Source organism: Diuraphis noxia, unplaced genomic scaffold, assembly GCF_037042655.1.
Source record: "Diuraphis noxia isolate RWA-SAM2 unplaced genomic scaffold, SU_Dnox_SAM2 contig0004, whole genome shotgun sequence".
Taxonomy (NCBI): domain Eukaryota; kingdom Metazoa; phylum Arthropoda; class Insecta; order Hemiptera; family Aphididae; genus Diuraphis; species Diuraphis noxia.
In genome coordinates this window covers 17,397,096-17,408,434 of record NW_028301714.1, presented here as the reverse complement: position 1 = coordinate 17,408,434, position 11,339 = coordinate 17,397,096, and the positions used below count along the sequence as shown (strand labels likewise).

General features: G+C 29.1%; 1 pseudogene; it reads left to right on the top strand.

Annotated features, from left to right (window-relative positions):
- Positions 1-7,533: 7,533 nt before the first annotated feature.
- On the top strand, positions 7,534-9,014 carry LOC149055783 (uncharacterized; annotated as a pseudogene).
- The last annotated feature ends 2,325 nt before the right edge of the window (positions 9,015-11,339 follow it).

Genomic DNA, 11,339 nt, shown 5'->3' with positions numbered 1-11,339 from the left:
CTCCCGAAATTTGTAGATAATATGTTATTTTGTCACTAACTAAATAAGTTATATTATTATTTTACAAATTACAATTCACAAATTATAAGTGTAAAACAATTTTAGTTATTAGGTACTAACACAATTATATAACAGAATCTATTAGCTAAACATAAAATAAATTATAAACAATTTAAGTGATATAAGATCAAAAACTTAAGAATAATATAGTTTACGAATCCACATGGCTTTATGTGTACTTAAGCTTGCAAATCGCACTATACCCGTTTAATTAATAACAAATTTATTACTATTGAAACAACTATGAATTTATTAAAATTATTATTCTTTGACTTTGGGTTATACCTACTTGATAAGTATATGATGTATATAAGATTATAAGCAATTCACTTTATTATAATAATATATAGAAAAAAAAAAATACATAGGGTTTGCGAGAAAAAAATGTATAAACAGTTCAAATTATATATAAAATTACATACTATTTTGTGTTTGAATTTTTTTTTTTTGTGCAGTTTTATATATTTTTTTAGTCATCTTTAGTGTAGAATTGTCATGTATATAACACATTTATCTTTCATTGAATCAATGTAGCTTATTGTTTACGATCGTTTAAAGTTTAGATCTTCTATCAATAGATGCTAATCCATTTGTGTTTTATTGTGATTTCGTAGTTTTATGCTTGTTTATTAAAAATAAAATAATAAAATAATCGTCTGAAACAACCATTGTGTTACAAATCATCTTTCAAAGTATACTGAAAATCACAAACAGAGTCATGAAATTGGAAAAAATCAAAATCCGAAAACCGAAAACCAAAAAGCTACGTAGTTACCAGCCTTCCTGTATTATGTATCTAGCAAGTATATCGTACGTATGTATGTAATACTATTCCGCTTATGATAGTTGTTAAATCACAATAGGTAATTCATTGTTTAGGATTAATTTGATGTATTTGTACAATATCATGTATTACTTGACACGATAAAATATAATATTCTAAATGCAATCGAAAAGTATTTAATATTTTATGAAAGAATAATAGCCATACATTATTATTCTATATATTTATTGGTATATACATTGGAGTCTCAATAATTCAAATTTCAGAGTCGAAAGTAAATTTGTAAAAATTACACAAAACCATTTCCACCTCAAATGTTTTTGAAAAATACTTATTGCCAGGTGTTTATAAACGTAAAGGAAGTCACATTTTGGATAGTAGGATTTGTTGAGTTTCCCGGTGTTACATATTTTATAAAAAATATTATTTTGGCTTTTTGGTTTATCGTTTACTGTTTTAAGTACCTGTGACCGTATTTAAAGTTTATAATATGATGAATAATAAGATTTTCTGATGTAAATATTTAGAAACTATTGGACTTAGTTTAGGTTAAAATGTATCTCATTAAATTTTTACACTAAGTTTATACCTAAAATATTAAAATTTGTATTAATAGAGTTTTTTAAATATATAAGTTTAATGTCAATGTAATCGTGTTTATTTCTATATGTTAATATAATGTAGGGCTTAAATATGCGTAGACTATTAAATTATTAAAATTAAAATTTAATATGAACATTTGTAAAAATGTATACTAGAAAATTGTTATAATGAGGATTGTTATTTGTTACTGATGTTACTGATGGAACAGACGATTGTCAGTATGAACAAAACCGCTAGTTTAATAATAAAAAAAAAAAAAAAAATATATATATATAGGAACAAACAACACCGTGATAAGTGATGTTGGTTTTTATATTTTTCCGTCGTGAACAATAGGTATATGGGGATAATTGATGCCTGCTCTGACAGTTTTGTTTTTTCCATCATAGTACGTATCACATAAAAATATGACAGAATTACACAGCATTCATTTTATAAATCCGTTGCAACCACAGTCACTCTTCACACCGAGTTGACGACACGGACGAGTTTAAACCAGATTATCCGGCCATATACCATTATATTATAAGATATTATGTTTAATATATCCAGCACGTATATATTCGTATAGTATATGGATACGATTTTTTTCTTTAGAAACACCTATAATTCGATTGAACCTGTAGGCGCGATGATAAAATCCATTTAAACATATAAAACTGAATCTTGCATGTGGAATAGTCAATAGAAGCTGAATTTTACAAATACACCCGCAGATGGTATGAACGCATGCTTTCACCACGACTCTTCAATTTTTTTGGTGTTAACATAAGTAAGTAGTAGTACCCACATCGGGACTAATTTTCCAGTAGAGATACTTTATATTTTATAAAACATAATATTTTACTTTTTATGCGTTTCGACAAGACGACAACTCAACAACGGTTTCACTTAATACGCGAAAAAAATAACAATATATAACGTGCATCACAGTTTTATTATTTATACAATACAATGCGTACATAAAACGCATAATCTACGATACATGATGACAAAACTGTATACTATAATTTCATTTTTATTTATTTAAATACATATTGCAAATAAACAAGCCAGCTCTCCAAAAAACTTTATTTTTAAATGTTCTTGAAAATGTTATCTATGTTTTTTATTTAAACTTGTAACAAAGGGAAAGGGAGGGGATTACTCTATAATATCCTTAAATACTAGATGGATTATACAAAGATTCTATCAATAGATTTATATAAATCTTCTTATCAATTTTGGTTCTAAATCAAATTATTTTATTAATATCAAAATATATTGTTAACATTTGAAAATAAATCTGTTATAAAAATATTTCTTAAACTAATTTTGAAAAGAAAACTATAATAAAATGTATTTATTTCCTACAAAACGTAAAATTGAATACACAAGTGAGAGTCAAAATTGTCAAAATGTTCAAAATTATAATTTTTTTCATTTATATTTCAAATTTTTACATAAGGCATACATCATATTATTATATAGTGTTATTTAAAAAGCATGATAGCTAAAATTGTTTTCTTTAGTTTTGTTTTTATTCAAATTCTGATTTTTGGAACTTCATTTTTTACCATAAAATAAGTTTCTTGTAGCAATGCAAACTTATATATATATATTTTTTTAAATAAGTTCCACTCCTTTGTGCTGTAAATAGTCTTTAGTACATAAAGTTTAACAATTTAGAAACTTGTAACTACTTATTTTAGTATTAAACAAAGTTGAAAAAAGCTTTAAAATGTACAGTAAAAACGTGTGGTCCTCATTTTGAAAAAAAGTAGTTTGTACCATTAGATCTAATTATTTTAAAATATGGTATTTAAAAAAAATTAAAATTTTAGACTTCAAAATTTGAATAAATTCATCGCCACTTTAAAGGAAAAAATAAAGAAGAGCGTGGTTATTGAACCATCCTCTATAGTATTATTTTATTAATAGTGAAAAGATTTAAAGATTAATACATAACCCTGGATTTTACTTCAGGGCAAACAATAAGCCGTCGTCGTTTAACTTTTTAATGATGTGCAAAAATTAAGTAAAAAAAAAATATTAATAAGTTGGGTGTATAAACTAAGCTTGTAGAAAGGTACTTTAGATGTTCATATGAGTTAATGGTTAAAATAAGAATAATAAGAAAAATAAGAATCTACTAAATAAATTTTAAAAATAAAAGTCATACATGGTTAATTTCTTCGATAAAAAATGTTACTTTTATTTATATTATTTACCCTTTTTATAGTACTTATTTATTGTTCTCTAAATAAATGAATAGATTGTGAATATCAAAAAAAAACATTTATACAAAAGTGCTACTAGATATAAAAAAAATACGTTAATTCTCTAACCACTGAATTTAAATATAATATTATATTATACCCATTATAAAATTACGATTATTCATTAAATAAATATATTATAAATTTATATTTGTCAATTAATTGTCTTTGAAAAAATTAAACTCCTCCTTCGAAAAAAAAAATTCTATTTTATTTTTTCTGAGTAACTATGTATGTGTTACGAACCATTTGACGATAGCAAGTTTACTCTATATGGACATTCCCAGCAACATATAATACTTTTTAAATTGTATGTACTAGCTGATATATATATATATATATATCATTAGTATTATGTGCATTTCGCCTACGTACCACAAGAATGGCGTAATTGCCCATCAATTACATCTACAGTCGTCAGAAGTATAGAAACCCAGTAGGTGATCACTAATTGTTATTTGTTAATGAGTATTATCTAATTACCGTTTGAAGTTCAGACCAATGATGTCGTAGCTATAAGGACATATAATAATTACTCGACTGACTTACATCGTCATTTATTGAAACATATAACGTTACAACTTTGTGTATAATAATTAATAGTGTACAGTTTGTGTATATATATATATATATATATATATATATATATACAGCACTATTTGTGGGTTGTTCGATGACTGTTCGTAACAACTTTCAAGAGAATGTTTTTGTTCGTAATTCAAAATCAAAAACAATATTCATTTTTATCCCTCATCAACTTCGAATTATTGTAACTCAACTGTATTAGTATTAAACGCAAAACAAAAATGACTGTGTTACAATACGTTTCCAATAATCCCATGTGTCAAGTGGTGTGGTTAAATGATGAACCTCTATTGGCCATGTCCAAAAACCTAAATGACTTATTAGAAAACATGGAATATTCCCAAAGGTACATAATATTATATGGGAATCAAATATTTGTGGTGTGATTAATCAACGAAGCAGATTTTACACACACTTTGTGAATACGTTTTTCTTGTGCATTTCAACAATATGATATTCATTGTTACGCAGTGCCCGAGATGTTCATAGTATAAAACGTCTCTTAATTGGGGCATTTTAATGTTAAAAAAAATCTGCGCATGTTCGCTATTTTACATTAAAAGTAAAAACAGTCTTCTGCGGATACCTGCTCATATAAGCATTATAATATTCTGAATATTCTGCACATCCAAATGATGATAGTAATATTAATGGCCATGTAAGGTGTGTGTTTCAGATTGTCGTCTCTCTTTTTTTTATATAAATATACATAATAATATGTATAATAGAGCCATGGGGGTATGTTTCCGTTTTGTGAGCGAGCCACATTTATTTTGTTTGGATTTACAGAGGCGTGAACACGCCATTTTCCCCGGTTTCTCATAGCGCGGTTTTCCAGTTCGTTCCGCGAACATACAATATTATTGTATATTGCAATTGTAACGGAATACCAAACCACAAAAAATTAAAAATGAATTTGCATAAATGTATTACTTATATTTTAATATTTATAATTGCTATTATTATAAATGTGTAGTCATTGCGATTTTTCTGGACCAACCTCACACTGAGTGCCTCACGAAACGTGATCGCAACGAGAAGCCGACTGACTTGGCATACATCAACTGAAGAAAAATATAAGCAGATAGCTCTACAATATTATGTGTAAATAGAATCAAAAATGAATAAACTATTTAAAAAAATGATAAATTTAGTCATCAATGATAAACTTATCGTGCGTATATTAGATGGGTACATCGTGCATAAAATGTATCCATTGATATTATGATTTATGAGTGATGGGTAAATAATATTTATGAATACATTGTTCGTGTAATATAAATGAAGACATTTGGTAAATATCGATCATTTAATAATTTTAAACTAAAACTAGAATAATGAATTATAATTTCACTACTCATACTATATAATTATTAGAGTTGTTCAATGTGCATAATATATAGTTTTAACAGATATTAGTGTACTTAAATGGTATATTATAATATCCTATAAAATAGAATATGTAATGAAAAGTGAACGTAACAAAACAATTTTATATATTTTAGTGGCTACACATTTCGGTTCCATAAACTGTTAAAAAATAAAGTCCAGCGTTAGTTTTACACTTTAATACCTACGTGTAGGTTCTATATACTTAAAAATAAACGATTGCAACAAAACTTAAAAACGCCAAAAAAAAAAAAGCGACTGCTTAAAAAAGAAATGCTCTCAGATATATTTCAAATAGACCATCTAAACATTCTAAATGATTACATTCCAAGTAAAGCAATGTCAGGCATGGCTCTTATTAAAAGAAATATTTGAAATGTCTGGTCAACTATTTACCCTAATTAACCGAATAATGTAATTGAAACACAAAAAGTCCTTAGTGAAATGTTAATCAAAACGAATATAAACGAACTTTTTTTATTGTTAATTATCACGATAACAATATTATTGGTTTAAAAATAAGATGGAACACAATAATTAACCACATTCAATAATTTTTATACAAACTCAACTAACATATTTTATTTTTTTGATGATGATAATAAAATTATATTTTTATCTAAAATAGTGAAAAAGGAACTCACTTTTCAAATCGGGTTGTAAAATTCTGTTGAATACTCCATACAAATTCTTCCGTTTAATATCTGTCTCGTATTTAAATTTATATATAAAATTCAAACTTATATATTATAATACCTATACTTAACGTATTGAAATTGGCAAAATTGTTCTAAATAAAATAATGGTATTAATGGATAATTGCCGTTTTTTCAACCTAGTATCTACCGATGACCACTAAGCATTTTTCATCTCACTCATATCTGTCGAGCACACGCTTAAACCACGTTGTTGTTCAACTCACACCAACGTCAAGACAAAACCATGTAGAATTGAACTTTTCACTGCAAATAATATTATGTATAATACGTAAAACACCACATATATATTGAAAACTATCAATATCATCCTCGTTATTTTTGTTATTCGATATGATTTTTTTATGTAACAGAATATTGTTTTTTCAATGATAGAATACTAACTCTGGTTTTTATTTTTTATTGGTGGTTGTGTAATTTTAAATTTTTTGGACATTTAAAATTTTTTATGAAATTCAACAATATACTTTACTCTTAATTTATAATAATGTCTATAATGATAATAATATCTTAACGATCCCGTCATTGCTGTCATAATTTTATTAAATATATTTAATCGGGTAATTTAATAAAATTGAACATTTTAAACAAAAGTGTCATATCATTATTCGTTACAGCCATTACAGGTACCACCGTGTTTTATTTAATGTTTATTTTTAATAGCAATTTATGAATAATACCAATGAACAAAAAAAAATTGTAACCATCGTGTTAAACCTAATTAAATAAATTTATATTTTTACTATCGTCAAAACTAAAATACTATTTTCCGACTCCGCGATAATAGATATTGACGGTGTTAATGAAAAGGTTCGTTCCCAACCTTGAGATTCATGACCTAATTTATACTATATACTGTATGAGGGATTCAGGTCCGATTCACCGACATCCAATTCGCCGGCTACTCGTTTCGCCGATGCGGAAACCGGTTTCCGGTAAAAATTAGAAAAGATCCGATTCGCCGAGAAACGTAATTTTATAAAATATAAAAATAATTTTTATCTGGAAATCTAGAATATTACAATCTACAATCAAAATGATGATAAAACTATTAAACTACGATATTATTTGGAATTTGTCAGTTGATAGTAATCATTTCATTGACTGTTGCGTCGTCAGTTGTTATTTAATAATTAAAATGTCGTGGTTTAAAATAAATTCTGAGCGTGATGGCCAACTTTTAGTAGTGGATAACTTTATACATCGAGTTGATAGAATAAAAGGTTCTAACCACTATTACAAATGTATTGACAATTGTGGAGGTCGAGCAATATATAGAGAAGATTCAGATAATGCTATAATGTCAAAAACGCATGGACATCCGTCACATGGAATCCAATTGGCTGAACGTGGTTTTCGGAATAAGCTTAAAGCGAGTTTGTTTTAATTTATACAATTTTTTTCATGAATTTTTATACACAGTTGAAAAATATTAAAAATACATATTATTATGTATAAATGACGCTATACAGTTCGACATACAGAAAACGTATGAAATTAATGCCAACGTTACCCAAAACGCTGTCTGAATTAAATATTGAAGGTAATTGGCGATCAACGAACGACGAAAAAGATTTTCTTTTAGGTATTTATACTAAATTATTTATTTATATACTATTACTAATACATAATAATATTATCACAGGATGTGATGGCATGGATAATAAAATCGTTATATTTGGTGCGGAAGGATTTTTACGTCGTCTTTGTTCTGGTAATATAGTTTTTATGGATGGCACATTTAAATCAGCGCCAAAATTATTTACAAAAATTTATACCTTTCACTGCTTTGTTGTAGGAGTGATGATACTTCTAGTAATTATTATTTTATTTTAAAATTTTATTTAGAATAACCAATAAATCTGAAAATAAAATATATTTTTCAGGCTTACGCATTATTGCCCAATAAAAGTACATCAACATATTCAAGAATTTTTGAAATAATAAAAGAAGCGGCATTAAAAAATGGATTAGAGTTTAATCCTGCTTGTTTTCAAATAGATTTTGAAATTGGAATGATCGTCTCCATTCAACAGTGCTTTGGTTCTGATAAACCCATAAAAGAGTGTTTATTTCACTTTGGGCAATCTATTTGGCGCAAAGTTCAATGTTTGGGATTAGTTTATGATTATACACATGCCGATGGTACTAAAAAAGTTGTTCATCGTCTTTGTTCATTAGGTAGCCTTAGTTCTGATGGAACAAATTGATAATTGTTGGACAGAAATTTATAGTGAAGCACCACAGTCAGAAAGTAAATATAATTTTTACGTAATTTATTAGAACTAAATTAGCCAAACCTAATTTTTTACTATTATTATTTTAGGTGTGCTGAAATTATTAAATTATTTTACCAAAACATACTTGGATCCAGATATTTGTTTATTTAATAGAAATATGTGGAATAATTTTAATACAGATGGAGCAAGGACTATAAACCACCTTGAAGGATGGCATGCAGCTCTTAACAAAGCTGTTGGTAGACCAAAGCCAAACATATTTATTTTAATCAAAGAGCTAAAAAACCAACAAACAAACTTCGAGCTTGACCTCATAGCACAAAAAAACTGCAATCGGCCACAAAAGATGAAAACTAAATTTAAAAAATTTAAAAATTAGAAGAAAGGTTGTCATTTGCAAAAGAAAGGTAAAGCGTTTATGACATATATATAATAATACATTTTTTTCTAATGACGTTTTAAAATATAATTTCAGGCTACAAAATTGTACAATTTGTATTTTGGAATACTTAGACGCAATAATGTTCCATTTTCATTTAGAAAACAGAATAGTTTTAAGTATATGTAATTAATTTTGAACAAACAATGTTTGTAATTGACGTGATTTATACAAATTTAAAACACTAAAAAAAAATAATATTGTGTGCAAACGGGTGTTAGCAATTTGGGTGTCGGCAAAATGTTGTGTCGGCGAATTGATTTGTCGGCCAATCGATACGTCACGGTATGAGGTCATGCTTCCCCACGACTTTAGGTTAAAGTATATTTAATGATTAACATATACATATAAACGTCAAGATGTTGGAAATTGGATTAATGTAAAGAAAATTTAAGTTAGTTTTATTTATTTTTAACTAATTTATTGATGTGAATAAAAAATGTAATTTCAATTAAACATTTTTAAACTAAGTTTATTAGGTACCTATATTATATTTGATTTTTATACAATAATTTTCAAATTTATAAACAATAATTCCGTTCTAGCCAGTTTAACCGTATACTATATATTTATGAATATAGCATAAACATTGATATATTGATGTTTTTATAACCCAACATCCTAACAGTATTTTTCAAAATTATTAAAGATAGCGTAATAGCATAATAATTTCCAATAAATGCAAATAAATAACTCAAAATAAAATATAAACAATCAGAAACAATATATACACATTTCATTGTTTAAAGATTTCTCATCTCCCTTGAGATATTTACCCCTCTCCTTATAAATTTACGCTCCCCTCACATGTTGGGAGCCCTTGTACTAGTATAATATACAAATCATGGACTTTGGTTTAATAGATCAATGTAATGTATTATTATATTGTTTAGTATGTTGTACATCAATTATTTTATGATCAATTATTTCTGTATTTTATATTATAATTAACGGTTATTGTAGCTCAAATATTATGCTTAGGCATACAGCTTTTTTTTTTTCCTTTTGTATCAAGAGCCAGAGAAGGAACCGCGTTAGCATTACTTCTCCTCTGACTCCCATCGTTTATTGATAACAATAACAACGACAATTATTAGTGGTGGGACAATCCCCCGCTCGCTAATATTACAACAATCTTTTTACATCAACAATATTTACAACAACAATTTTTACAATAACAAGTTTTACAACAACAATTTTAACAACAACAATTTGTATAACAACATTTTTTATCGCTGCACCTCCGCAGCCTGGCGGACTCGCTCCTCTTCTTCTTTGCGTGAGAAGATGCGTTCGGCCATTCCATAGAACAGCCGAAAGGACTCCTCCGCGTACCTTAGTATATTCAACTTTTCATCTGGGTCTGCTGGAAGCTGGTCAAATGGCGGCCCGCAAATTATATCCTGGATGTCGGCTGTACGCGGTCTGTGCCCCAGGTGAACGGACAAAGGATCACGGAGGACGTTCCAGTAGTAGCACTCAAGCAGGGTATGCTCCACCGTGTCCTCTCCGCCTCTGCACTGTAGGCACATCGGACTGGCGGCCCTGGCTCTCCTGTAGAGATATGACTGGAAACAGCCGTGTACCGTTAGTGCCCGTGACATGTGGAACGTCAGTGGCACTAGCGGGGCCGTTCTTTCCAGCCAACGTCTGATGGATGGGATGCAGGATCGGGTCCAAGACGCTTTCCTGGATGCTTCCCATCTCCGTTGCCACTCCTCTACGGTGTGGGATCTTTCCTTTCTTTTTACGGACTGCTTTGATGGCCGCGACTCGCCAGGTGTGATGTCAGCAAAGAGTCGGGACCGGATCCTGGCCCGTTCCAGGCCGAGTAGGTCCGCAGGAACCGTGGAGGCCAGGACGAGGGAGGCCTCGTCGGAGACGGTGCGGTATGCGCGAATGGTTCTTAGCGCCGATGATCTCTGTCGACGAATCAGGTTTGTTTTGGTCCTGCCTACCGCGGCCACCCTGCTAATCCAGACAGGGGCGGCATAGAGCAACTGACTGTCGACCACAGAGCTGAGCAGCTTTCTCTTCGATTGGCATGGGCCACCGATATTGGGCATGAGCCTTGCCAGCGCAGCTGCCGTGCGTGCGGCTTTTTTGGCCACGACGTCAACGTGAGCCGCAAGGTGATAGGCATACAGGTTTGTAAATATCGAAATAATATACGAAAGTATTAATTTTTTTTATTTGTTATAAGCCTTTTGTTTGTATACAATACATTTTAAATAGATATACTATATTTTAAACAGAACGTTTTTT